General features: G+C 41.2%; 1 pseudogene; it reads right to left on the minus strand.

Moving 5' to 3' along the window:
• On the minus strand, positions 1-4,207 carry LOC132210451 (large ribosomal subunit protein eL28-like; annotated as a pseudogene).
• Positions 4,208-26,688: the final 22,481 nt, after the last annotated feature.

Consider the following 26,688-nt stretch of genomic DNA (forward strand, 5'->3'; position numbering starts at 1 on the left):
GCGCTTCCTGCTTATTTATATTGCAGCTGACTGCAGCCCAGTGCTCAGTGTGGTGTTGAGTTTCAGTGTGCATCAACAAGGAGGCCAAGTTTATACAAAGTAGTATCAGTTAAAGCAAGTCTGTTCGACTGAAAGCCAATTTGCACCTCCTGAAGGAGTTGCATTCCAGCTGAAACAGAAACTGAAATTGGCTGGGCAAGACATTCTAAGCATGGCCAGTACTAACTAATGGTGCAACGATGGTTAGAGCAAACTTCAAGGTTTTAATTTGCAATTTTGGAGGCCTTAATGCAGGATATGGGAAAGACTTGCCTTTAACTGACAGAGGTTCAGGAAGCTCTTCAACCACCACAAAAACCCTTAGATCATCAGTGCAAAGGGCTTAACCACATCATGTAAGTGGTTGAAGTCAATGAATTCATCTTCAATTACAATAAACCTTGTTTTAACTGGCACCACCTGATCAAATGGCACTCAATAAACTGGAAAAAAGTTATACACCTTAAATACCGCGATGTCTGAGTATTTCTTTTACTTAAAATCTTCTTTTATTTTAATCATAAATCACATCTATCTTTTACATATTAATGCACTCTTGGTAGCGCATGTGCACTTCTTGAACACAACTGACTTCTGGTTTTTCAACATAGCGCTGGCATGTCGAAGTGCAGCCATTCAAAAAGCTTGTTGGCACTTGCTTTTGCACATTATGCATTGCAAACTGTTTAGAGTAGCACAGCCTTTTTGGTTGATGGTAATCTTTTTATAGGATATTGCTGGCTTGCATTGATCTGCTTGCTTTTTCAAGACAACCACTACTTCTTTCCCATCAGCTGCTGATTCTACACTTATAATTCTTTGATGCATAAATCCATTTGTAACGGAAAGAGTTTCTGGACTGCCGATTGTTGGACAGAGTGTAGACCAGCTGATAACAAAGTCTGGAGCTGGATGAACACAGCAGGCCAAGTAGCATCTTAGGAGCACAAAAGCTGATGTTTTGGGCCTAGGCCCTTCATCAGAAAAGGGGGATTGGGGAAGAGGATTCTGAAATAAATAGGAAGACAGGGGGAGGCGGATCGAAGATGGGCAGAGGAAAAGATAGGTGGGGAGAAGGTGGAGGCGGCAGAAAAACTGCTCAATGTCCAAACGTGACTGATATTCATTGATGTGTGGGTGGAGGGAGACAAACTGACCGTTCGTCCTCAGTCAGGGGAGGTCGGGGGGATGGTGAAAATTCGGCAGGGCTCAGTGTGGCTGTCTGCTCTGGGGTTGCTGGCTGTGAGGTTGTGGGCGGAGCTGGGGTAGACTGGATTGCAGTGCCTGGAGATGCCAACGCATTGCTGCGAGTGTGTGTTTCAGGACTCGCAAGGAGAAATGCTTCTGAAGGATCTCGATGTTCTGGATATAAATATGGTCACAGCTGGGGCCAAACTGGAAAGGCTTGAAATGTAGACTGTAGTCCATTGGGGTTGATCTGGTTCCGTAAGCAGGTGCTGAGGAAGGTGATGCGGCTGTGATAGCTGGTTTGCTTCAGGGCATGGTCGAGCAGTTTCAAGGTTGAAGAGATTACAAGAGAGTTGCAGTGAGACAGCAATCCCCTGAAGTTTGTCCAGAGGGAGGAAGGTAACTTCTTCAGGTTAGGCATCCCTGGAAGAGGCTTCACAGTAAGGTTAAAATTGTATCAGAGATAATGGGAACTGCGGATTATCTCTGCTATAATTTTAACCTCACTGCGAAGCCTCTTCCAAGGATGCCTAACCTGAAGTTACTCTCTGCATCCTCTCCACCTATCTTCTCCTCTATCCATCTTCGATCCGCCTCCCCCTCTCTCCCTATTTATTTCAGAACCCTCTCCCCATCCCCCTCACTGATGAAGGGTCTAGGCGCGAGACGTCAGCTTTTGTGCTCCTGAGATGCTGCTTGGCCTGCTGTGTTCACCTAGCTCCACACTTTGTTATCTTGTATTCTCCAGCATCTGCAGTTCCCATTATCTCTGCAGACCAGCTGATTCCTTTCAAGCAGGAAACTGGAGCAGTTCCAGATGATCATCCATTGATGGTGAGTTGAAATCTCCTGCTCTTCTCTTGCCACTGCCGCTTATAACAGTGATAACTATACACCCTGCATTACATTTCTATTACTTACTGTGTGTTTTTCCATTTATTTTAGGAAGTGCGTTGATTTTTTTTTACAAGGGATGCTGATGTCTCGAAGCTTCACTCAGTCAGGGTACCCTGCCGTTACGCTTACCTCTTGATGCTGAGCCTGCACTCTTCGGGTCTCATCGCCGCTGTTGAATAAGTTTGTTGTATCATTTCCTCAAAACTAAGACATCAGCTTTACACTACTCTGTTCACAACCATCATTCACACAGGTACCAATAATCTCCATCAGCCATGACCAACAGTTCACATTCATAGCTTTGCCTGATTCTCGCACGTCACATCTCGCACATTTTGTCACTTTGTTCAATCATATCCCATACATCAGTGAAACAGTCCAGAAATGAAGACAAGGATAGTTGCACGCCCTTACCCCAAGTGAGAGCATAGCATCTCCATTACTAGAAAGGTTTTAACTGTGGCAATGGTTAGAGGTAAGGCTGAAATAATAAAATAACTGCATGCTCAGCCCTAATTCTATTCCACATATCTTATTTGCCCCTCAACTCTCAATCTCTTGGACCTGAACAGCCCCTATGAAGCTGAAAATTTTATGGCTGCAATCTTCCTTTGTGGGAACCTTTTAGTCATAGAGGTTTACAGCACAGAAAAGGTCCTAGGGCATAGAGACTGTACTAATCAAAAAACACCTAGCTATTCTAATTCCATTTCCCAGCAGTTCGCCTACAGCCTTGTATGCCTTGGCATTGCAATTGTTCATCTAAATTTGTAAATGTTATGAAGGTTTCTGGCTCCACCACACCTACAGGCAATCAGGTCCAGATTCCGACCACCCTCTGGGTGAGAAACAATTTTCCTCATATTCCCTCTAAACTGCCTGCCTCTCACCTGACCATTGACTCCTCAGCTAAGGGGAAATGTTTCTCCCAATCTATGCCCCTCTAATTCTGCACATCTCAATCATATCCAACCTACTCTCCTCTGCTTCAAAGAAACAGGTTCCAGGATCCTGCTATTCATTATGCCTACCGTGTCAACCAGCGAAGGGAGACTTTCTGAAGCTATCAGAGGAACTGTGCAGGAGGCTGTCCTTTGAGGAAACCTTTAGTAGATCTCTGCAGCCTCCTGCAACAGAATCTAATGCCGGGTTTTTAAACCATTTGATTCTCACTTGCTTCTCCTGGGGTTGGTTAACACATTTAGCTTGATGGCTGGTTTTGTGATGATAACAGCATAGATTTAACTTCCACAGTGGCTACGGTTACCATAAAGGCCTCACCGTCTCAATCTTGCCCCTTCCATGAGGCATGGTGACCGTCAGGACCACCTGCAGCTGTATCTCTTTAATAAGAAAGCAGCTCTGTGGTCATATCAGACTATGACGATTTTACTTACTCATAGAAATTTCACCTCCTGACCGGGCGGGACGGGCAGTGTTGCCTGCTGTTCACTTCATGGATCCAGGAGCCATAATATACACAAGGCTGTTGACTTCTGACCAATCTGGCCTGCTGGCAGTATGGATATTAGTAACAATGTAGTCTCTATGCAGGAGTAAGTCACCATTCTTAACTTCAAATGATCCTGCCTGAATCAGTTATGTCCAAGGTGTCTTGCTCTGTTTGTGGGAAACAATGATGATAATCTTTTCTGTATTTTATTTCTTTCCTTTCATTATATGCTATGCCAAGACAGGGCATGAATTGGTGGCTGCGCTCCAAAGGTGAATGGAACAAATGTATATCACAGCTGTTTGAACAGCATAGAAGTAATACCATTGGAACAATAATAAACAGATATTAAAGGTAAGTGTATGTGATGCTGTGAGGTGGAAGTATTGAAAGCAGTTGATAGCCAAAGAAGAGGCAGTATGTGACAAGTAAATGCTGCAAGTGTCAGGCATAACGAGATCAAAGAAAGAAATGAGTGTACTTTAAGACAACAAGAGATATTTCGCGTGACGTGAGATTATTGGGCATGCTGGAAAGGATGTAATACTTCCTGACAGTGAGAAAAATGTTGAATGGTGTTGGTGAAGAAGATGAAGAATTGTACTCACCTTTCCCTACTTGAGAGCTCATTTAATCTCCAAATGCATTGAAGCCAGGTCTTGCAAGGCTGGTGACACTTCTCAGCCACCCTGTTGTGGTCTGCTTAACGGCAGCCTCGGAAATGATACTGTTGAATGAATGCTTCCCAGTTCCACAGAAGTTTCTGGAGACAACAGTAAAGTTCGGGATGGGAGTATTGAGGAGGCCAGCTCCGAGACCAATCCTTAGAACATAGAACATAGAACAGTACAGCACAGAACAGGCCCTTCAGCCCACAATGTTGTGCCGACCATTGATCCTCATGGATGCACCCTCAAATTTCCTTGCAGCCAATATGTCTTCCACAGTTAGGTTTGAAGAATGATGGAAGCACATGATGCAATCTCATTTTTAAAAAATGCATTCCCATTTCATCTACGATCAGGAAACACATTTTTCATGGGTCATGGAGGCAGGCAGGAAGGCAGTCTATTGTTCAAAATGTTTATAAGACCTTTATTCCTGGGCACAATTTCAAAACACTGTCATAATCCCAGGATTCATAAGTAAATACAAAAGCATGTCTCTGGCACCAAGTTTTCCAACTTATCAAATAAACCAGAGGGTGTTGTCTCAATGACCATAAACAATCAGGACTTGATGTGCAAACAATCACTCCTGCTAATGGAATACCTGTTTTGATTGAAATAATTTACCTATACTCTAAGAGTATGAACTGCTTTGTAAAAAGTTAAACAAGGTCAAAAATGTTCAAAACAAGTACTCTAGATTCTACAAATTGAAAACACTTACACGTATCTACCACATTTTTAAACAGAACAGCAACAGTACTTTGCGCTGGTGATCTCCCAACTTCATAGCAAGTTAATCCAACTTTCATGACTGCATTGAATGAAAAAAATTAATTTTAGTTTAGCAATTACAATACTGTAATTGATTCTTTTTGAAATCCCCAATTTACATGCACATATTAGTGCTGATATCAGAGATTCTAACAAACAGCCACCACTGTAACCACTGACAAAAGCATTCAGTAACAGAGCCATAATGAGAGGGCAAAATCTGAAGGATAAAAAGTCTGGTAAATTTCTGGATCTCGAACCTACTCTGAACACCTTCACGAGAGATCTTCACAGAGACTGGAAGACCCCTTAGACTGTAACCACAATCAGAGGTATTTCAGCATTAGATCTGGAGCCTGACATGATCTGAGGGGGACTGGAAAGGCACCTCCATCTTAAAACATCCTCCAAACAGATTTAGTTGAGAAAAGCTCTGGTGCAACAGCGAAAAGACACCTACTTGGGAGGGAAATTCCCTTGTCTGGAAGATACAGGTGTGCAGCTAACCCAATAATATCTCTATTAGGTGATGGTGAGGGTGCTGGACAGGCAGGGGCTCTAATACCTGGCTAGCTTCACAACCAAGCACCCAGCTAAATGCCTTACACCCAACTACTTTTCATCCCCAAACGTAGTCTATTTTCACCCCATGCACTCACTCATTTACTCATCTATCCATTCACTAAATCTTCAACCATCTGAATCTTGAACTTGCCCAAATATGGCAGCTAGTGTACAAAAAAGGAGCTGCGTCCTCTCTTTCCCTGAATCTATCCTACTCTTACTGAATTTCATGAGAAACACCATACTGTGCATTTCTTCTTCAGAATGAAGTATGACAGCAGGGAGGCTTTGCTAAAACTATACAAGGCATCAGTCAGATCACATGGAATATTGTGAACAGTTCTCCGTTCCTTATCTAAGAAGAGGTATACTGCCATTGGAAGCAGTCCAGTTGATTCACTAGGCAGTTAACATGTAGGGAAGAACTGTATTTATGAGCAGCAGTTGGGCAGATTGCATCCATTTGAATATATAAGAAAGAGAGGCAACCTTATTGAAATATACAAGAGCCTTTGAGGCAAAAACAAAATTGCTAGAAAAGCTCAAGCAGGTCTGGCAGCATCTGCGAACAGAAATCACAGTGAATGATTCAAGTCCAACGACCCTTTCTCAGAAGTTAGACCCTTCTGAGGAAGGGGCACCAGATCTGAAACATTAACTGTAATTTCTCTCCACAAATGCTGCCAGGGTGCGGGACAGGCAGGGGCCAGGCCTACTAGCTTTTCTAGCAATTTCTATTTGTGTTTCTGATTTACAGCATCTGCAGTTCTTTCAGTTTTAAATTCACCCATTAACAGCTATTCACCTTCCTGGCCATGTCATTTTCCCCTCCATCTGTCTAACTGCATGTCTCTCTTTGGGCTCTATACCCGCATATCACTACTCCTTATCCCCTATATTCCGCATGTAAACCAACATTTTCCTAGCTACCATGAGTTCTGAGGAAGGGTCACTCGACCTGAAACGTCAACTCTGATTTCTCTCTAGAGTCGCTGCCAGACCTGTTGAGTTTTCCCAGTATTTAGAGATAATGGGAACTGCAGATGCTGGAGAATCCAAGATAACAAAGTGTGAAGCTGGATGAACACAGCAGGCCAGGCAACATCTCAGGAGCAGTATTTCCAGTATTTTTATTTTTGACAGCATTTTTTTCCCCAGTTGAATTTTGATCTTGTAATTGAGGTACACTTATGTTACGTGCAATATAAACTTTTAACTCTATGTTGACAGGAAATGTCATCCATTATCATGAATCACAAAATTTAAGATGTGCTGCTGTGATTTTCTATTCATTAAACGAACGCACACAACTTAAACTGCATATGAGATAGAACTAGAAAGATATCAGGAACAAAAACAGGAAAAGCTCAGCAGCTCTGGCAGCATCTGTGAAGGAGAGAACAGAGCTAACGTTTCCCGGTGACCCTTCCTCAGAACCCAGCTATACTGAGGAAGGGTCACTAGACCCGAAATATTAACTGTTTTTTCCTTCACAGATGCTGCCAGACCTGCTGTGCTCTTTCAGCAACTTTGTTTTTGTTCCTGATTTACAGCATCCGCTGTTCTTTCGGTTTTTATTTAGAAAGGCATCAGAATTAGGTGGCAGAGATTTAATTGATAGAAAGTATTGCGCACCCATACCCACATGGGGACTAGGGATTTCATACCCTAGATAACAGCAAGAGTTTGCACTCAATTAATTTTTGGTTAGTATCTGACACAAAGACATTAACGATGTGTGTCAATAATCATCATTCAAGAAATGGCCTGATGCTTTCACTCTGATGGCCAAAAACGCCCGCATCATCCAAAGTAGAATTACTGAAAAAATGTTGCCACAGAAAGTAGAGTTAATGTGTGCATCCAATGAGTATCCCTGCAAGAGCACAGGTAAACCAAATTACCTCAATCCGTGCGCAAAGGATAATCGCCACATCCAAATCAGTCTAGTGAACTTTAGTTGCAGTCTTCCAAGGTAAATACACCTTTCCTTAAATAAAGAGACCAAAGCTGTACACAGCGCTCCAGCTTTGTATGAATGATGACTGCATACAAAGAGGGATAAGTGACGAAACCAATGGGGCGAACTTTAAGTTGGAGGTAGATGTAGATTATATCAGAACTAATAAAAACGTGAACCATCATAAAGTCAGCCTTAATCCACTGACCTGTATTTGTAACTCAAATCTGTCAGACTGACTTTCATAAAAACCAAAAAAAACTGTGGATGCTGTAAATCAGGAACAAAAACAGAACTTGCTGGAAAAGCTCAGGAGGTAAGTTAGCATCTATGCAGAGAAAATCAGAGTTACCATTTCTGGTCTGGTGACTCTTTCTCAGAACTGTGTTTTTCAGACTCACTTTCACAACCCCCTCAAGGAAAAGGCCATCCCTATTAACATGCTAATTCCCTCAACTGAAGCCCCAATATGATTTATTGTAAATTTAATGTTGCTTCATTAGTTTCCTCGGCTTCCTAAAACTTGGCATTTAAAGTAAGGCAAGAACAAAGTGACAATTAAAGAGGCTAATGCAAACTCATGGAAATTTTGCAATAAACACTTAATATTCAGAGCTGCTTTCTCACCGGGTGTCAATGTACATAAAAATGGAACTGAGGCAGTTAGGAACTGCAAGTACCTTAGTCAATGGACAACAGGATGACAGGATTGCTTTCAAGGCTTCAACGATCTGAATAATACCATGAAATCCGCATACTGATTTGTAAGAAAGCAAACAGAGCCAGATCCCAGTTTCAGTTGATAATCTATCCATGCATCACAATGCTATTGTGCCACTAGTAGGTTTAGCTGCTTTTACCTATATAACAAGTATCCATATTCAGATTACACTCGCACCAATAGACACAGAGCTTCTGCAAGATGAAAAATCATTGCAGTGTGCAATGGTTGCTAAACATCACCAGCCCACCATATCACTGGGGGAAATTTGAGGAGGACTTGGAGCAAGTTTTGAAAAAGTGCAGCTTCACACAGAGAGGAAGCTTGGTAATAAAAAGTACTGTAGGCTATTACTATGAGATAGTAGGAACTGCGATGCTGGAGAATCTCAGCTAACAAGGTGTAGAGCTGGATGAACACAGCAGGTCAAGCAGCAGAGGAGCAGGAAAACTGACCTTTCCTGCTCCTTTAATGCTGACTGGCCTGCTGTATTCTTCCAGCTCTATACCTTGTTATCTCAGGCTATTACGATGAATTGTACTAACTATACAGATTTCTCTACAGCAAGATGTGAAATTCTCAACATAATGTATAATAAATTGGATATGGTAGCAATGATAAATTGTGAGTGAATCATTTAAATGTTTGGATGTCTATACAAAAGAGAAATTAAGATAGCAAAGGATATAAGATTCTTAACCAACAGTATCCTTTGTGAATTTTCTGTTGACAAAGTTTAAAGAGCTAAGTGCTTCCCAGGCGTAATCTCTTTCTCATTTAAAGTTTTGGGTGCCTTTCAATTGTGTTAGCTACTGAAGAGATTGAATCAGTTCTAGTTATTTAGGGTTAAATTTTCAGTCAGTAATGCTGTCAATAATAGCAACTGGAAACAATGCATTACATAAGCAGAATAAAGGATGGAAACATTTAAACTGGTAATACCAGGAGGACAGTGTTACAAAGGAAATAGAGACTAGACAATTGACAAGTATAAATAAGACTCTGGGTACAGAAAAATGTCTGTTGTATACTGTGCAAAAAAACTAAACTATACCAAGACACCTGGTCTAAATACCATGGGAATTGACACAAAAGAAATTTAAGACAATGCATTGTTGTGTGTGTGCAGGCGTTCCATTACCCTTCTAGGCAACATCATCAGTGCGACGTCTAATCAATGCATTAGTGTTCTGCTTCTTTCTAGATTTATATGATCCTCTAGTGCGATTGTCTTGCCACTTCTGGTTCTGTTGTTTTAGCAGTGGTCTGTATACAGGGTCTATTTTTGTGTGTTTGCTGATGGAGTCCTGTGTTGTGCAGCAGGTTTCCAGGAATTCCCTTGCATGTCTGATGTTCATTTGTCCTGGTATGGTTTTTCACAGTTGAACTGATGGCCCTCCTTGTCTGTGTATATTTAGACAAGTGACTATTGGTCCAATCTTGTTACTACCTGGTGTTCGTGTATCTTGGTTATCATTTTCCTACCTGTTTGTCCAATGTAATGTTTACTGCAATTGCTGCATGGTATTCTGCATATCACTTTGGTCTTGTTTACTGTCAGTACAGGTTCTTTAGTCTTTGATAACATTTGGCACAGTGTTGCTACAGGCTTGTGTGCAATCATGATCTTAACGCAGCCTTAAAAGTTCAATAATCATTTGAACCCTGGGTAGTATGCTCCTCAAAGAGTTGATGTAGACCTGTTGGCCTGTTTCCACACTGTAGGTGATTCTATGGAAGATTTAAATTTATCATCCATTAGTTAGAGCTGTGTGAAACTGACATGAATAAGCTCCAAGAATCTGAAGCAGGACTTGAGACGGATGGCACCAGGTGAGGAGGCAGACTCTGCTGGCAGGCCAGGAGAGTTGAAGCTACACAGATAGGTCAGACTCCTCAGGAGTTGCTAACACAAAAGGTTTGTTGAAGTCATGCTGGTATGGAAACAAAGACCACGCAGACAGACTGGCTAATATCTGAAGAAAGTCATTAGGATGCTTTCAGAAAGCCACTGTAAAATAGAATTTGTTAAAGATAAGTCACATAATGCAACATGATTTGAGCATAGATATTAGACATTTCTGTGGCTCCTCTGTCCTGTTCCTGGAAGGCAAGTAGGTGAAAAAAAAACAAGGACAAGGGGTGTAAGAAATAGTGAATGAACAAAGAGGCAAATTTCTTTGAAGCAATATGTTTAAAACAGTTCATTTAAAATGAAAGGAAGCTTAGGTTATTTGCATTTGGAATAAGTGAGATTCTAAATGTCTAAAGGAATTTAGCAGGTTACATTTGGAAATCAGGGATACTGAAATGTAAATAATGAATATTCAAGAAATGTTAGTGTTTGAAATGAAAAAGAAATGTTTCATTTCTGTATTAAGAAATTTAAATCAGATAGCAGAAATTCTCTCGGATTCATGAATGCAATAGAATGCTTATCGAGACACCACAGCTAAAATATAGAAACAAGAAATCTGAGTTATGAGAACAATGAATAATTTATCAGGAATATACAACAGTTTAAAATTTATATAGATAATAGTGAAAGAAAATTTCAGATTAGAATAGTATGTACAGAATAAGGTTTGGATTGGAACAGCACAGTCTGGGAACTATAATAGGAATGGTAAGAAATATACACAAGTTGGATGCAGTTAAGGAAAAGAGAACTGGAGGATATTTTAGTTCATTTTATTTGGTAGTTAAAACATGTATTGATCTAAACCCTAGTAATCAAGAATTAGCAATGATCTCTGTAAGAGAATGTTATTGAGTGAAATCATCTATAGGCAAATAGTATTACAGGTAGATAGTGACCTCCTACATATTTAGCTGTAGTAGAGAGAAGTAGAGCCCTGAAAACAAGTAGAAATGTTGGGTACAGATTACAAGGCTTGAAGTGTTACCACACTCAACAGGCTAATATTTATGCCAATGATGGATGCAACTTTGGGGTATACATGATTATGTGTTAGTTTAGAGTTGAAGAAGCAGGAGGGTACATTACCCAAGGAGGGCACATATAGCATGAGACTGTAATTAAGAATTAATAGCTGTTGGAGGCAATAGTAATCAAGATTAAAACCCACCAGATAGCAACAGATCTTATCCAGCTAGGTAATTGCTAATTGATAAGACATCAACCATAACTGGTCATGATCCGCCCGATGGCAGCAGCAGCAGCACAACAACAGTGACAAAGCAGATGAACATAATAGACATTCACATCGATATGAAGGAAGAGGAGAAAAGGCAACGGAAGAACAAGGAGCAGTAAAAAGTACCAACAGCATCTGGAGGACAGAGGAAAAAGATGGTAACATTGTGGTACATTAAGCATAAGATTCTGAAAACATATCACACAAACACACATAATGGGAGGAAAACCACAATGGAAGGATGGGCGTATGCCGCTGGAAGCAAGCAATGAAAAGAGATCTGGCAAAACATGGTCAGCAATAACTGGTACATACCCAACATACCTTAGGAACACAAGTCAAATTCTACACCATACTAGCCCCAACGAAGTGTGCCATTAGAGCAAATAGATTTTGTAATTCCATCGAGTCAGGGAACGACCTACCATGTAATCATTTATTTATTATCTTACAAAGTGGATGAAGCTTATCCCACACAAGATTGTTCAACAGCAACAATTACTCAATGGTAGAAGAGGTAACTCCTAGATGAGGTATATCATTACAGGTGAATTCAGATCAGGGAACACGTTTAACAGGGCAAATGGTGAAGGAAGTTTGAGAGTTATTCAGAAGTGTTTAAAGAAACAATTCAAAATGTTCAACAAAAATACATATCCATTGAACAGACAGTTTTAGATCAAAAGAGGCTTAAAATGGTGCAAAGAAGTGGCAAAGCTGAGGATTGGGAGTTTCTGCCATTTCCAACACTTCCAACTATTTTTTTGATATCGTGTTGAGTGTATCAAATTGGCTGAACATTGGCATTTGAGACACTGGGACCTGTGGTGGAGGCCAAAATGGATCATCCACATGGTACTTGCTGCTGAAGATTTTTGCGAATGCTTTAGCCATATCTTTTGCACCAATATACTGGGCTCCCGCATTGTTGAGCAGGGGGATATTTGAGGAGCCGCCTTCTCCCGCAAGTCATTTGTGCTCAACCTTTCACGACTGAAGGTGGCAGGACTTCAGAGCCAGAATCCGGTTCATTGGTTTTGGAATTGCTTGGCAATGTTTATCATTTGCTTTTTATACTATTCTGAAGCTAGACATCTTATTTGTTGGTATGGCTGGTGCTGCTTTTCTAATGCAATTCGGTACTCTTCATTCAACCAGAGTTGATTCCCTGATTAAACAGAAATCTTTTCAACTATGCATGATACAGAGATCTTGTTAAATCCTATGGTTGATGACAGGCTCGGTGTTAAAATAAAATCTTTAGCAAAAGCATCAAAGGATCTAACAGTCAGTTCAATGGACAAATCTACTGTTACCACAGGCAACATTTTTATTTACTCTGCATTAGAAATTTCCGTAAAAATATGTTGGGAATACCTGTTGGCAATCACTGTGGCTGATTTGGTTTTTTTGTTTTGCTCAAACAAACACTGACATCAATGTTTTTTGCCGTGCTTGGTTGGTTATTCAGACCTCAAGAACAGCACTACATTGAGAAGTCACTAGATCTTGGACAAGTTTACTAGATTGAGAGATGGTAGGACAGTATGACATACAATATGACAGTGTCTAAGGTACATTTCAAGAACTGGCTACATAATCATTGCTTATATTCTTTTGAAATTAAAAGGGTGAAGGATTATCCAACTGCGATTATGAGAACGATGAAGAAATTCAATAAAGTAGATACTCTGTCTGGTGGAGGAAATCAGAACAATTTTAAAATTTGATCTAAACCATTTAGATAGGACAAAAAGTAAGCACTGTCCCAAATTATGACTAGTGAAAATGTGAAACCCAACACCCCAAATACTAGAGACAGTTAATCAATTGAATTTTTCAAGACTGACATTGACTGATTTTTGATAGGTAAGGATATCAAGGGATGGGAGCAAAGGCAGATAATGGAGTTCAACGACAGACCCAAATAAATAGCAGACAGGATCGGGGTGGCAGAATGGCCTACTCCTATTAGGAAACTCATTTAAACGCCTATAATTATTAGGAACGATTGCTGTTGCTGTTCATTCACTTTTCAGCCACAATAGTGGTCTACCTCCCATTTTGGACCACTTACCTCTTATTGCTTATATGTCACAGTACTTACCCCACCTTTACACTTGCTGCTACTTTCACCCCTTGAACCCACTCACACTCGATCGTTACTGAGCAATCTTTTCTCCCTGCTAACCCCCTTTTCTCCTGTCCATCATTCACTAACCAATGCTATGAAAAGCTTTCTTGAATAGCTTCAGGAAAAGACTGACTAGTCCACTGATTACAATCCTTGCAGCTCCCTGACAGATGGTTCACAATCCCCAAATGCTTCAGATGGCCCTATAGGACAAACTGTAGCCCAATCCTCGGATTGTAACTCAAGAGACCTGAGAGTTTGACAAGTGTCTGATGCCAGCATAGACATGGTGTGGGTGCAGCAGCCACATGGATAGGAGTATACCTTGAGATATTATTCTGGGTATCCATATTGGTAGCCCAGATGAGTAAGTAGCAAGCTTAAGTTGCCAGCTACCTGCTCTGACTTTCAAGTTGAAAACTGTCAACATCTAGTTTCTTGCAGCAGGTGGTAGAACAGGAAGCTACATATTAACAACGCTGCACACAAGCAATAATCTTCAACAAAGGGCGTATTGTTAGTCTCAAATGAGAACTTCATCTCAACTCCCAGAATTCTGTTGGGGAAAAAAATGAGTTTCTTTCAATCTCAAGAAAAGGCTCACCTGATTTCTCATGCATTACTCCCAAATTTCTCACTAAAGCCAACATCATTCAGGCCCCTATAAAATTCCAAGCTGAAAAAAAACTGATATTGCAATTCTCCTGAGAAGCTTATGGTAGACTTCCTCTTGACATCTCCTGAAAATATCTCAGTGACAACCACAGGTCTTGTCGCAGCCATGTCTGTATAACAAGATGCCAACTTGAACATTTGTGAATAAATGTATGGTCTGTCATCTATCAACATTCCAGTCCTGATCAACCATCAAGGAATGGACTGGAATTTGCCAAGACAGGTTTTGAGCAAGTCTCAGCGACTCTGGCCTCTGTATGAGTGCATACGGGATCACCGGAGTCTTGGGGTAAAGTGGGCACAGGAATATTGATGTAAAAGGGGCACAACCAAAATGGTGGGGAGGGTTTGAGACACTAAAGTTGATTAGAGCCAAAGGGACAGCAACAGAAAAAGAGTGAGCAAAAAATGGGGAAAAAAAATCGGTGTGTCACAAGCAGAGCCTGCAATTCACTCAACTAACATGAAGTTGGAGCCTCAACATATCATATCATAAAGTGGGCGATGATTTTTCAAAATGGCAAAAACCACACTTAAAGTGGCCAGAGTAAGTTTTTTTTTTTCCCTTTATAGATGAGGCCCTTCCTAGGGGCAACAACAATGATCATGCTTTCATTGATACAGTAATAGCCAAAGCATACAGACAGCAAACTATCAACCATAAGCACAAGACAGACAATATATTACTGCTACCATATTCTTACGCTGAAATGTAATTATGCCAAAATATACATGCCACTGTGCACAGGAACTTTTGGTGGGGACTGTGGGGACAGAAAAGGCTTTTCATGGTGACTTAGTGGAAATCAGCTCCCAGCTTATTCAATCTTTCCTCATCCCTCAGACAATCCCAGCCAGACAGCATCCTGGCAAATCTTCTGCACCTTCTGTTGTGCAATTACATCCTCCCTTTTAAGTGTCAACCAGAACTGTCCGCATTGCTCCAGTTGTGGCATAACCAGAATTTTATTCAGATCCAGCATAATTTCCCTGCTGCGTATTCTATGCCTCAGCTAATAAAGGCAAATATCCCATATTCTGAACCAGTCTATCTACCTACCCTGCTACCTTCAGGAATCTGTGGAAATGCATCTAAGGGCTTTCTAATTTTCAGTATATTGCAGGGTCTTGATTCATAGTGTAATCCCTTGCCTTGTTAAGTTTCCTCAAGTGCACTTATGCTTTTCCAGATTGAATTCTGTTTGCCACTGCTGTGCCCAACTGATCAGTACATTGATATCCTCCTACAGTTTAGCAATCCTCCTCACTCTTTACCATACTACCAATTTTGTTATCCACAAACTTCTTGATCATGCAACCGACATTTAATTTCATCATTAATACACACTATAAACACCAAGAGTCCCTCTATTAGCTCTGCTGAACCCCAGTGGAAATGGATCAACTTCTGGACGTAGAAACACCACTCTTCAGTCATCCTCTGCTTCCTGTCTCTCAGGCAATTTTAAATTCAACATGTGCTTTGTCTTAGATCACATGGACTCGTACTTTGTTGACTATAAATCTTAACTAAATCCTGGCTAAAGTCCATGCAGATTACATCAAATGCATTAACCTCATAATTGCTACTGGTAACTAGTTTAAAATCTTTGATCAAATTTGTCAAACACAACCTTTCCTTAATAAACCCATGCTGACTAGTCCTGGTTAATCAACATATTTCCAACTCACATGGGGCTTGGGGTCAGCTTGACATTTGGATACAAATTGGGTTGACAGTAAGAGACAGTAAGGTGGTGGTGGAGGATGGTTTTCGGACAGGAGGCCTGTGACCAACTGTGTTCCACAGAAGCGGTAATGTGTCCACTTTGGTTTGTCGTTCATATAAATGACTTGGGTAAGAATATAAGAGGCATGAATAGCAAGGTTGCAGATGATACCAAAATTGATGGTATATTGGACAGTGAAGAAGGTTATCTAAGATTATAACTAGATCTTGATCAATTAGGTAATGGACTGACGAGCAGCAAATTGAATTTAATTTGAATAAACAGAAGGTTTATTTTGATAAAACAAACAAGTGCAGAACTTGGATAATTAATGGTGGGACTCTGGGTAGCGTTGTGGAGCAGACAAACCCACAGGTTCAGGTACATAGTTCCTTGAAATTTGCATCACAGGTACACAAAGTGGTTAGAAGGCGCGCTTCTGTTCTTCTAGAGTGTATAACTTCATGATTTGCCACATTGTATTCCATCTGCTACTTTGTCCACTCACCTGGCATGTCCAAGTTTTTCTAGAGCTTTCCACTTCTTCAATACTATCTGCTCCTCCACTTACATTTGCAAACTTAGCACACTTGCCTTCACTGCTCAAACCTACGAGTATAAGAGTTCGAGCATAATATTGAGGTTATAAAGGACACTAGTGAGGCCTCTTCTGGAGAACTATATGTAGTTCTGGTCACCATATTATAGAAAGGATATTATTAAACTAGAAAGGGTTTAGAAAAGATTTACCAGAATGTCGCCAGGAATGGAGGATTTGAGATATTAAAGTAGGCTGGACTTTTTTTCACTAGAGCATAGGATGTTGAGGGGTCACCTTTATAAAATCATGAAGGGCATCAATAACGTGAATAAGGTCTTTTTCCTAAGGTGGGGAAGTTCAAAGCTAGGGGACATAATTTTTTAGGTGAGAGGCGAAAATTTTAAAAGGGATGAGAGGCAACCTTTTTATACAGGATGGTTAATGCACAGAATGAACTTTCAGAGGGAGTGGCGAATGCAGGCACAGTTAGAACATTTGAAAAACATCTCGATGAGTGGCTGAATAGGAGAGGTTTGCAGAGATAGGGACCAAATGCAGGCATGTGGGACAAGTTTAGTTTGGTTGGCATGGACTAGTTGGACCAAAACGTCTGCACTTCCACACTGTATGACTCTACACAGATAATTCTGTCCCTCAGAATTCTTTTCAATAATTTCCCCACCACTGAGGTTACCCTGACTGGCTTAAAATTTCCTCACTTGTCCCTGCCTCTATTTTTAACAATGAGACAACATTAGCAGTCCTATAGGAAGGACGTGAAACTTGAAAGGCTTCAGAAAAGATTTACAAGGATGTTGCCAGGGTTGGAGAGTTTAAGCTGTAGGCAGAAGATGGGGCTATTTTCCCTGGAGCAAAGGCTGAGGGGTGACCTTATAGAGATTTTAAAAATCTGCTCACTTACTAGCCCTCTTAAAATGAATGCCAACATTACATTGCCTTCCCAACCACCAGTGAACCAATAAGTTAAACTTAACGGAATCCTGAATTCTACCAAATCCCTTCGTGCTTCAGATTTACAAACTGTTTCCCCATTTAGAAAAATGTCTTTACTTCTATAATGTATAACCTCTTTACCAAAATGTATAACCTCACGCTTTGCCACATTATATTCCATTAGCTACTTCTTTGGCCACTCACCTGGCATGTCCAAGTTCCTCTGGAGCCTTCCGCTCCTTCAATACTACCTGTTCCTCCACTTATCTGTGTCATCTGCAAACTTAGCAAAAATACCTTCAGTTCCTTCAGCCAGATTATTAACAAATAAAGTGAAAAGTTGTGCTCTTAACACTGACGCCTGAAGAACTCTACTAGTCACCATCTGCCATCCTGAAAGAGACCCTTTATCCCTTCACTTTACCTTCTGTCAGTCGGCCAATCCTCCACCCATGCCAGTACCTTGCCCCTAACACCATCTGCTCTGATCTTATTTAGCAGCCTCGTGAGGTACCTTGTCAAAGGTTTGTGGAAATCCATACAGATCACATTGAGTTCTTTCCTTTGTCTATGTTGCTTGTTACCTTCTCAAAGAATTCTAACAGATTTGTCACACATGACCTCTTCTTGACGAAGCCATGCTGACACTGCCCTATTTTACCATGCACTTCCAGTACTCCACAATTTCAACTTTAAAAACAAACTCTAAAATCTTACCAAAGACTGAGGTAAGACTAACCAGCCTATAGTTTCTTGTCTCTGCTTCGCTGCATTCTTAAAACATTTAGCAATTTCCTGACTCCTGGATGCCAGTGATTCCTGAAAGATCACCACCAATGCCTCTACAATCTCCTCAGCTACCTCCTTCAGAACTCTGGGGTGCAGTCCAACTGGTCCAGATGATTTTATCTGCTTCCAAAGCTTTCAGCTTCGCTAACACCTTCTCCTTAGTGATGGCCACACTGCACTCATCCCTGACCTCCATCTCTCGAAGTTCTGCATGATGCAGTCTTCCACTGTGAAAACTAACTGAATATCTGTTGAATTCCTCTGCCATTTCTTCATTCCTGATTACAACTTCTCAAGCTTCATTTTCCACTCGGGCAACATCCATTCTCATCTCTGACTTACCTTTTAGAACTCTCTAACTTTCTTTTACATTACCAGTTAGCTTACTTTCATACTTATCATCTCCCTAGCATGTTTTGTTTTGGTTATCCTCTGCTGTATTTTTTTTAAAAAGGCTTCCGATCCTCTAATTTCCCATTAATCTTCACCACACTATGTTTTTATTTCTCTTGCTTTTATGCTATACCTGACTTCCTGTGTTTGCCATGGTTGCCTCAACTGCCTTTAATGTTTCTTCTTCCTTGGGATGAATTTCTGTTGTGCCTCCCAAATTATCACCAGAAATTTGTGCCATTGCTGATCCGCCATCTTTCCTGCTAGGATTCCCTTCCAATCAGCTCTGGCCAACCCATCCCTCATGTCTTTGCAATTATCTTTATTCAATTGTCATACTATCACACCTGATTCAACCTTCTTCCTCTCAACAGGGTAGAATTCTATTATATTATGGTCACTGCCCCCAAGGGGTTCCTTCACCTTCAGCTCCCTAATCAAGTCTGCCTCATTACACATTACAGGTCGGCACAACATCGAGGGCCGAAGGGCCTGTACTGTGCTGTAATGTTCCATAAATTACTAAATCCAGAACTGTCTATTCCTTAGTGGGCTCCACCATAAGCCACTCTAAAAATAACCATCTTGTAGACACTTGCTGAATTCCTTTGCTTGCAATCTACTAAATCTGATTTTCCCAGTCCACTTGCACATTGAAGTCCCCCATGTTTACTGTAACAGTGCCTTTCTTTCATGCCTTTTTTAATGCCCTGATTTATTTTCTTCCCCGCATCCAGAATACTGCTAGGAGGTCACCAGACAACTCCCATCATGGTCTTTATCCTTTGTAGTTCAACTCTACCCACATAGATTCAATGCCTTCTGACTCTACATCACTTTTTGCTATTGATTTAATCTTATTACTTACTATAACAAAGCGACCCCGCCCACTCTGTCCATCTGCCTGTCCTTTCCATAGGGTGTGTATCCTTGGATATTTAGTTCCCAGCTCTGATCATCTTGTAGCCACATCTCTGTGATACCCACAATATTATAGCTGCCAATTTCATTTGGTGTTACAAGCTCAATTACCTTCTTCATCACCCTGTCCACCTGTGTTAACACCTTCATGGATCCAAGGACTTGCCTACCAAGGTCTTTTTGTTCCTCATTTCTCCCTAGGAACCTATGATGCGTTGTATATATCCTTCCCTTATTAGAGCTCCCAAAATGCATCAGCTTGCACTTATCAGAATTAAATTATATTTACAATTACTCTGCCCAATTTATCAGCTGATCAAACTGTAAGCTGAGACCAGCCTCCTCAAAATCACCAACATCCATGTCATCTGTAAACTTACTAATTAGGCTTTCTACAATGATATCCAAATCATGATGTACATAACAACAAGCAGGGACACAACACCAATCCCTGTGGTACACCACTGGTCACAGGCTTCCACTTACAAAAACAGCTCACCCTTTCCTATTTGTAAGCCAATTTTGGACGCAATTTGCCAACTTCCCTTGGGTGCCATGGGCTCTTACCTTTTGGACAACTTTACACACGGGACCTTATCAAAGGCTTTACTGACATCCGTGCAAACCACATTAACCACTCCATCCTCATCTAACTATTTAGTCACCTTTTCTTTAAAACTCATATGAATTAGTCAGGCAGGACTCTAACAAATCCCTCCTGACTATCTCTGATCAATTCCTGCCTTTCCAAGTATTGATTCAACCTGTCCTTCATAATTTTATCCAATAATTTCACTGATGTCAGAACACCTAATCTGTAATTACCTGGCCTATCCCTGTTGCCCTTCTTGAACAAAGGAACATTAGTTACCCTCCAGTCGTCTGGTGCCTCACATGTGACCAGCAAAGTATTACACATAGCCACCAGAGCACCAGCAATGTCCTTGCCTCCCACAGCAGCCTGGGATACATCTCACCAGACCCTGGGGATTATCACTTGTATACCCACTAAAACATCTAATACCTCATCATTACTCTTAATATGTCTGGAACCTCACCATTCTAACTGAAATCCCCGGCTACAGTGTTTTACTCCTCTGTGAGTATAGATGAGAAGTATTTATTTAAGACCTACATCCACCAGCTCCAGAAAAAGGGTGTCCCTTTGGTCTCTAATAGGTCCCACTCATTGCCTGGTAATCCTTTTATTCTTAAAGTGCCTATAAAAATTCCTCAAGGTTTTCCTTAATCCTACCTACCAAAGGTGACTCACTTCATCCTCTGAATTTCCTTTTTATACAACCTTGTACTTTTGAAAGACCTCCCTGGCTTTTAATGTACTGTACTTGCCGTATGTTTCCTTCTTTTCCCTTTATCAAACTCTCAATATTCCTTGACATTCAGGGTTCCCTGGACTTGTTGGCCGGTGGGGGGGGGGGGAGGAGAATGTTGTTGTATTATCCCAGCAATAGCCTATTTTTTATTTTTAAGCTCCACTCAGATGGCCTCATTTGAAGATCCTTCTAGGGCATCCTTTCTCGTTACTGTAGTGATGGTTTATTTTGTCAGTACTGCAATGTACCTCTCTTATTTCCCCTTCTACACCCTGGAATGTTGAGTTGCCAGCCCTGTCCTTCCTCAACCGTGTCTCAACGATGACAAAAATATCATATTCCCACATGCTGATCAATGCTCTAAGTTCAACTGCCTTAGCTTGCATTAAAATAGATACAATATAGCTTTCTAGACCTCATATGTGCCTTGTCCTAACCATGTCTTCTCTGTGACCATCATCACATTCCTCCGATAACTGACTGGACCTCGATCCCAATTTTGCATCTCCTTTGTCTCCATCCCATGTCCAAAACAGTTTAAAACCTCACCAACAGCACAATCAAACTACCAGCAAGGATTCTGAACCTAGTCTGGGTACAACTCAGACAGGTCCCACCTACCCCAAATGCTGTCCCAATGTTCCAAAAAATCAAAAGCTCTCTCTCTTACACCATCTCTTTTGGCACAAGTTCATTTGACCTATATTCCTATTCCCATACCTAGTAGTGTTGGAATTCAGAGACGACAACCTTAATAGTCTTTGTCTTTAATCTACTACCTAAATCGCTAAATTCCTGCTGCAGGATTTAACTTTCCTTACCCATGTTATTGGTATTTTACATGTACAATTACTGCTGGTTGGTTACCCTCCTCCTTCAGAATGCCCTGCAGCAGCTTTTAGTCATCCCCAACCCTGACACCAGAGAGGCAATAAGACGATTTGAGAATCTTGTTTGCTGTTGCAGAACTGCCTGTTGGTTCCCCTTATAATCAGTTTCTCTACTACGAAAAAGTTTGTAGTCTTTTTCCTCCAACCATGGTGCTACCAACTTCACTGTTGCTGCTTTCCCCTGAGGCCAAACTCCACCCCTCTCCTAAACAGTATCTAAAACAACACATCCATTTCAGAGGGGAATGGCAACAGCACGTTCCCCGCTCAGAGTTGTAGAAGACACCTACACCATTGTCCATACTTACTCGTCTTCCTGGTGATCACTCAACACATTCCTCTCCCTCCTACTACATTCACATGCAGGCTTGATATCTACAGCTGGGTGGAGAGAACCTACTTTGTGGTTTGCCCTGTTGCCTTGGCAGTCTAGAAGGGTCATCTCCTGGTTTCCTCGGGCCTAGAGGTCTCATCATGCCTGCTAAGTCTCCTGTCCTCATACAGACCCACTCACATTCCCCTTGTATAGCTTCAAATTATGGAATCACAGGCACAAGAGAGGTGAAGAGGCTGGGAATTGCTGCGGAGTCTGGGAGGAAGCAACTAGGCTGTGTCTGTATTGCTTCTCCTTCCTACATACATCTACTGGTGCCTTGTGTCCAAAATAAAGGCGTACAGGAGTGAGGTTGAGCTGCCTCATCCCACAATTTTTGTTCCATTCAGGATAAGTGGTTTCACTGGCTTGGCCAGAATATATTAACCATCCTTATTTGGCAGTAAGAAGGTGGTTGTGAACTGCCTTAGTGAACTATAGTTCATTTAGTACTATGAACTCAGTTCTATTAGAGAGGGGTGGTCCAGGATTTTAAGACGGTTATAGTGCTAGAACTTCAATATATTTCCAAGTCAGGATGGTGTCTTGGACAGAAATTTGCAGATGTTCCTGTATATCTGCTGCCCTTGTCATAGTAGTTGTTAGTGGGACATGAGTTTTTAAGCAGCCTTAGTAAATTTCTGCAGTGCACCTTGTAGATGGTATACACTGTTGCTGGTGTGTCAATGTTTGTAGGAATGAAGGTTGTGCCAATCAAGCAGAATGCTCTTCCCGGGATGGTGTCAAGCTACACCACCGTTGTTGAAGCTGAATTCATCCAGGCAAATGGTAGCTATTCCATCACAATCCTGACTCATGCCTTGCAGATGATGGACAGGCTTTGAAGAGTCAGGAAAGGGTTACCTCCAGAAGAATTTGTAGCCTTTGATCACCACCTATGCTGTAGCTATTCTAAGATTCTATAACACTTCTGCCACAAAATGGTCCATGGGATCATTTGCATCCACTGGTCAGGATTCAATGGCTTATCTCGACATTACATCGTCAACAATGCAGCACTCACTCATTAGCATGGGAGGTCAGTTGAGATAATGTGCTCTATTTAGATAGAGATTTGATCCACAACTAGTTCTTCACAGTAATAGTAACTCCCAGGATGTTGACAATGGAGGGGTCAGTACTTGTAATGCCATTGAATGTCAAGGGTCAGTGGTTAGATTCTCACTTGTTGGAATTGCTCATTGCCTGGCATTTGTTACAGTGTGAACATTATTTGCCATTGTCAGCCCAAGTCCTGGATGTTGTCCAGGTCTTGTCGCAACTAGATGTGGACTGCCTTAGTATCTGAGGAATTGCTGAACATTGTATAATCATTAGCAAATGTCCTCAATTCTGAGCTTATGACGGAGGGTAAATCATGAATGAAGCATCTATTGCCTCCAGCTAGAACACAACCCAAACAGAGATTGCTGGAAAAGTTCAGCAGGTCTGGCAGCATCTGTGGAGAAAAATCTGGGAATTCTAATTTCTGTCCACAGATGCTGCCAGACCTAGAGGTTTTCTAGCAATTTCTGTTTTTGTTTCTGATTTACAGCATCTGTAGTTCTTTCAGGTTTTCCTTCAGAGATACCCTGGAGCCAAGATGATTGATCTTCAAAAACCACAACTATCTTCCATTGTGAAGATATGACTCCATTCAGCACAGTGATCACCTCCATTCCCAATGACTTTGGTCTTGTTGGAGCTCCTGGATGCCACACTCGGTCAAAAACAGCCTTGTTGTCAAAGGCAGTCACTTTCACTTCTAGAATCCATGTTTGTCCATGTTTGAATCAAGGCTGTAAGGAAGTGAGAGTCAGTGAGCAGATTGGCGCTAGGCAAGTGTGGGTGACCCCTTTCATCATCAGAAGATCAAGAATTAACTGATGTGGCAGTACTGACTGGATTGGATGTACTTTGATGGAGAACATATGGACAAGATTGCACAAGCAAACAGGGATCTAAAGCTAGAATACAATCGCACACCTTATTGGACAATGGGTCCAGAGAATGTGAGGTGATGTAACATGATGGCAGTTTATAAACTGGAATTATGATTTAAAGAATATGACCCATGAAGCTGTTGAACTATTATAAAAACTTAACCAGTTTACTTCTGGCCTTTACAGAAAGCAATTGATATATCCTGACACTGTCTCACTTACATGATGTAGTCATTGTCAAGATAATGACAAAATCTCAGAATATCTTTTTATTGACATATTTTCACAATAAAATAGTGAAAACTGTGTACTGCCGCCTGCACATAGGCACCCTTCACGTTAACTTTAAACAAAATAAAAAGATGATATCTTAAAGAGACTCCAACTTTTCCTTCTCCACTGCTACAGCATGCTGCCACTAGCGTCCTGCCCCAGGCTTCCCAGGCCACACCATGCCACTGCCAGGGGTTCATTCCACATGGACACAAGTGTCCCGCTCAAGGCTTCACAGGCTGACCAATCCTCTCGGCAGCCACCTCCCACGTTAGAGCTTTCTTTATCATCAGGCAAGTTTGAGAAAAATGAGTAGAAGGGAAAAGCAAAAACAAACAAAAATGCAGACAAATAGGACAAGCCCGGGCACAGGAGCCCGTACGCTGCCTATTTCACTGCTGCCATCTTGCTTTTAACTGCCCTTACAGTTCACCCATTTAGCAAGTTACTTCATTTTCTCAGGGAAATTATAGATGAGCAGTCAATACTGACCCACATCCCAAACATGCACATCCCAAAATTAAAAACAGTGACCAAATTAACTAAATAGCAGCCATTAAAGATCTACAGCACAGAAAAGGGCCCTTCACTCCACAATGTCCAAGCCAATCAAAAAACAAACCAAAGTATTCTAATTTCATTTTCCTGCACTTGGCCCATGGCCTTTTACGCCTTGGCCTCAGCAGTAAATATTTCTTAAATGTTATGAGGGTTTCTGCCTCACCCAGCCTTAGTCAGTGAGCTCCAGATTCCCACTACTCTCTGGGTATAAACATTTTCCTCACATCTCCTCTAAACCTTCTACCCCATGTTAAATCTATGGCTCCTGGTCACTGATCCCTCCATTAGGGGTAAAGTTTCTTCCTGTCTTCCCTATCGAAGCCCCTCATAATTTCTTACATTTCAATCATGTCCCCTCTCAATCTCCTCTGCTCTATGGTAAACACCACCAGTCTATTCATAGAAAACACTCCAGCCCAGGCAACATCCTGGTAAGTAGTAGTGCTAGAGTAGTACAGATAGGGTGAATGGCCAAGGTCTTTTTCCCAGGGTAGGGGAGCCCAAAACGAAAAGGCATAGGTTTAAGGTGAGAGGGGAAATATTTAAAAGGACCCAGAGGAGAAACATTTTCATATAGAAGGTAATGCACGTCTGCAAAGAACTGCCAGAGGAAGTGGTGGAGGTGGGTACAATTACAACATTTAAAAAGGCACCTGGATAAGTACATGAATAGGCAGGGTTTGGAGGGATATGGGCCAAATGTTGACAAATCAGATTAGATCAGTTTGTGACATCTGGTCAGCAAGGAGGAGTTGAAGCAAAGGGTCTGCTTCCATATTGTACATCTCTATGACCAGTGAACATGCATATTAAGGTCTTCCTAATTCTCGGTACTTCCTAGGGTCCTATCATTCATCGAGTATTCTTTTGCCTTGTTTGGCCTGCCCAAATACATCATTCAACAAGATTCCTAATGCATAACTACAACTACAACCTTTCACCACAAGGTGAGAAACACTACAAAATGTCTGTCACTACGAGATATCTTTTACAGCTCTTTCAGTGTCACTGCATCATAGTCTACCTACATGGTCAACCTGCCAGTAAACTTCCATTTTACTCATAATCATATTTGAATTGTAATCAGTTCTAAACTTCTGTTCAACAAATTGTTTGCAAAGTGATGGAAATTTTCTCTCCATACTCTTGCCCATTGCACATTTCCAAACTATCAGCAAGAGGTACAGATTTGAGCCTTGATGCTTTCCTCATATGAAAGTCAGTTATACATCAGTATTGGAAAGTTGCTATCTTGCACTTAATAAAACAACTCTGTCCGTTCAATCAACAGTACAGGTGGACTAAGCTGCTACTACAGGTGCAAACACAAGTTTATATCTCCACAGTATGTTTCAAATATAACAAAGATAACACTTCTACTGTCACAGACACCTGCTGTTTGACTCCTGACTCCACATGTGGATAAACAAAAGAACTTCGAATGCTGTAAAGCAGGAACAAAAACAGAAACTGCCGCAAAAGATCAGCAGGTCTGGCAGCATCTGTGGACAGAAATCAGAATTAATGTTTTAAGCCCAGGGACCCTTCTTCGGATACTGACAAAGATGCAAGTTTCTTTTCCGAGCAATTCCTGTCTTGGTTTCTGATTTCTATCATATGCAGTTCAGACATTTTAATCCCAGTTAATCGCCAAAATCAGACAGGATAATCTTTCATCAGGGAATGGTGGTATTGGATAGATCAGAAACAGTATGTGTAAAAAAAAAGGCCCAGGAATGAACCTTGGAGATATTA

Source organism: Stegostoma tigrinum, chromosome 13, assembly GCF_030684315.1.
Source record: "Stegostoma tigrinum isolate sSteTig4 chromosome 13, sSteTig4.hap1, whole genome shotgun sequence".
NCBI classification, from domain to species: domain Eukaryota; kingdom Metazoa; phylum Chordata; class Chondrichthyes; order Orectolobiformes; family Stegostomatidae; genus Stegostoma; species Stegostoma tigrinum.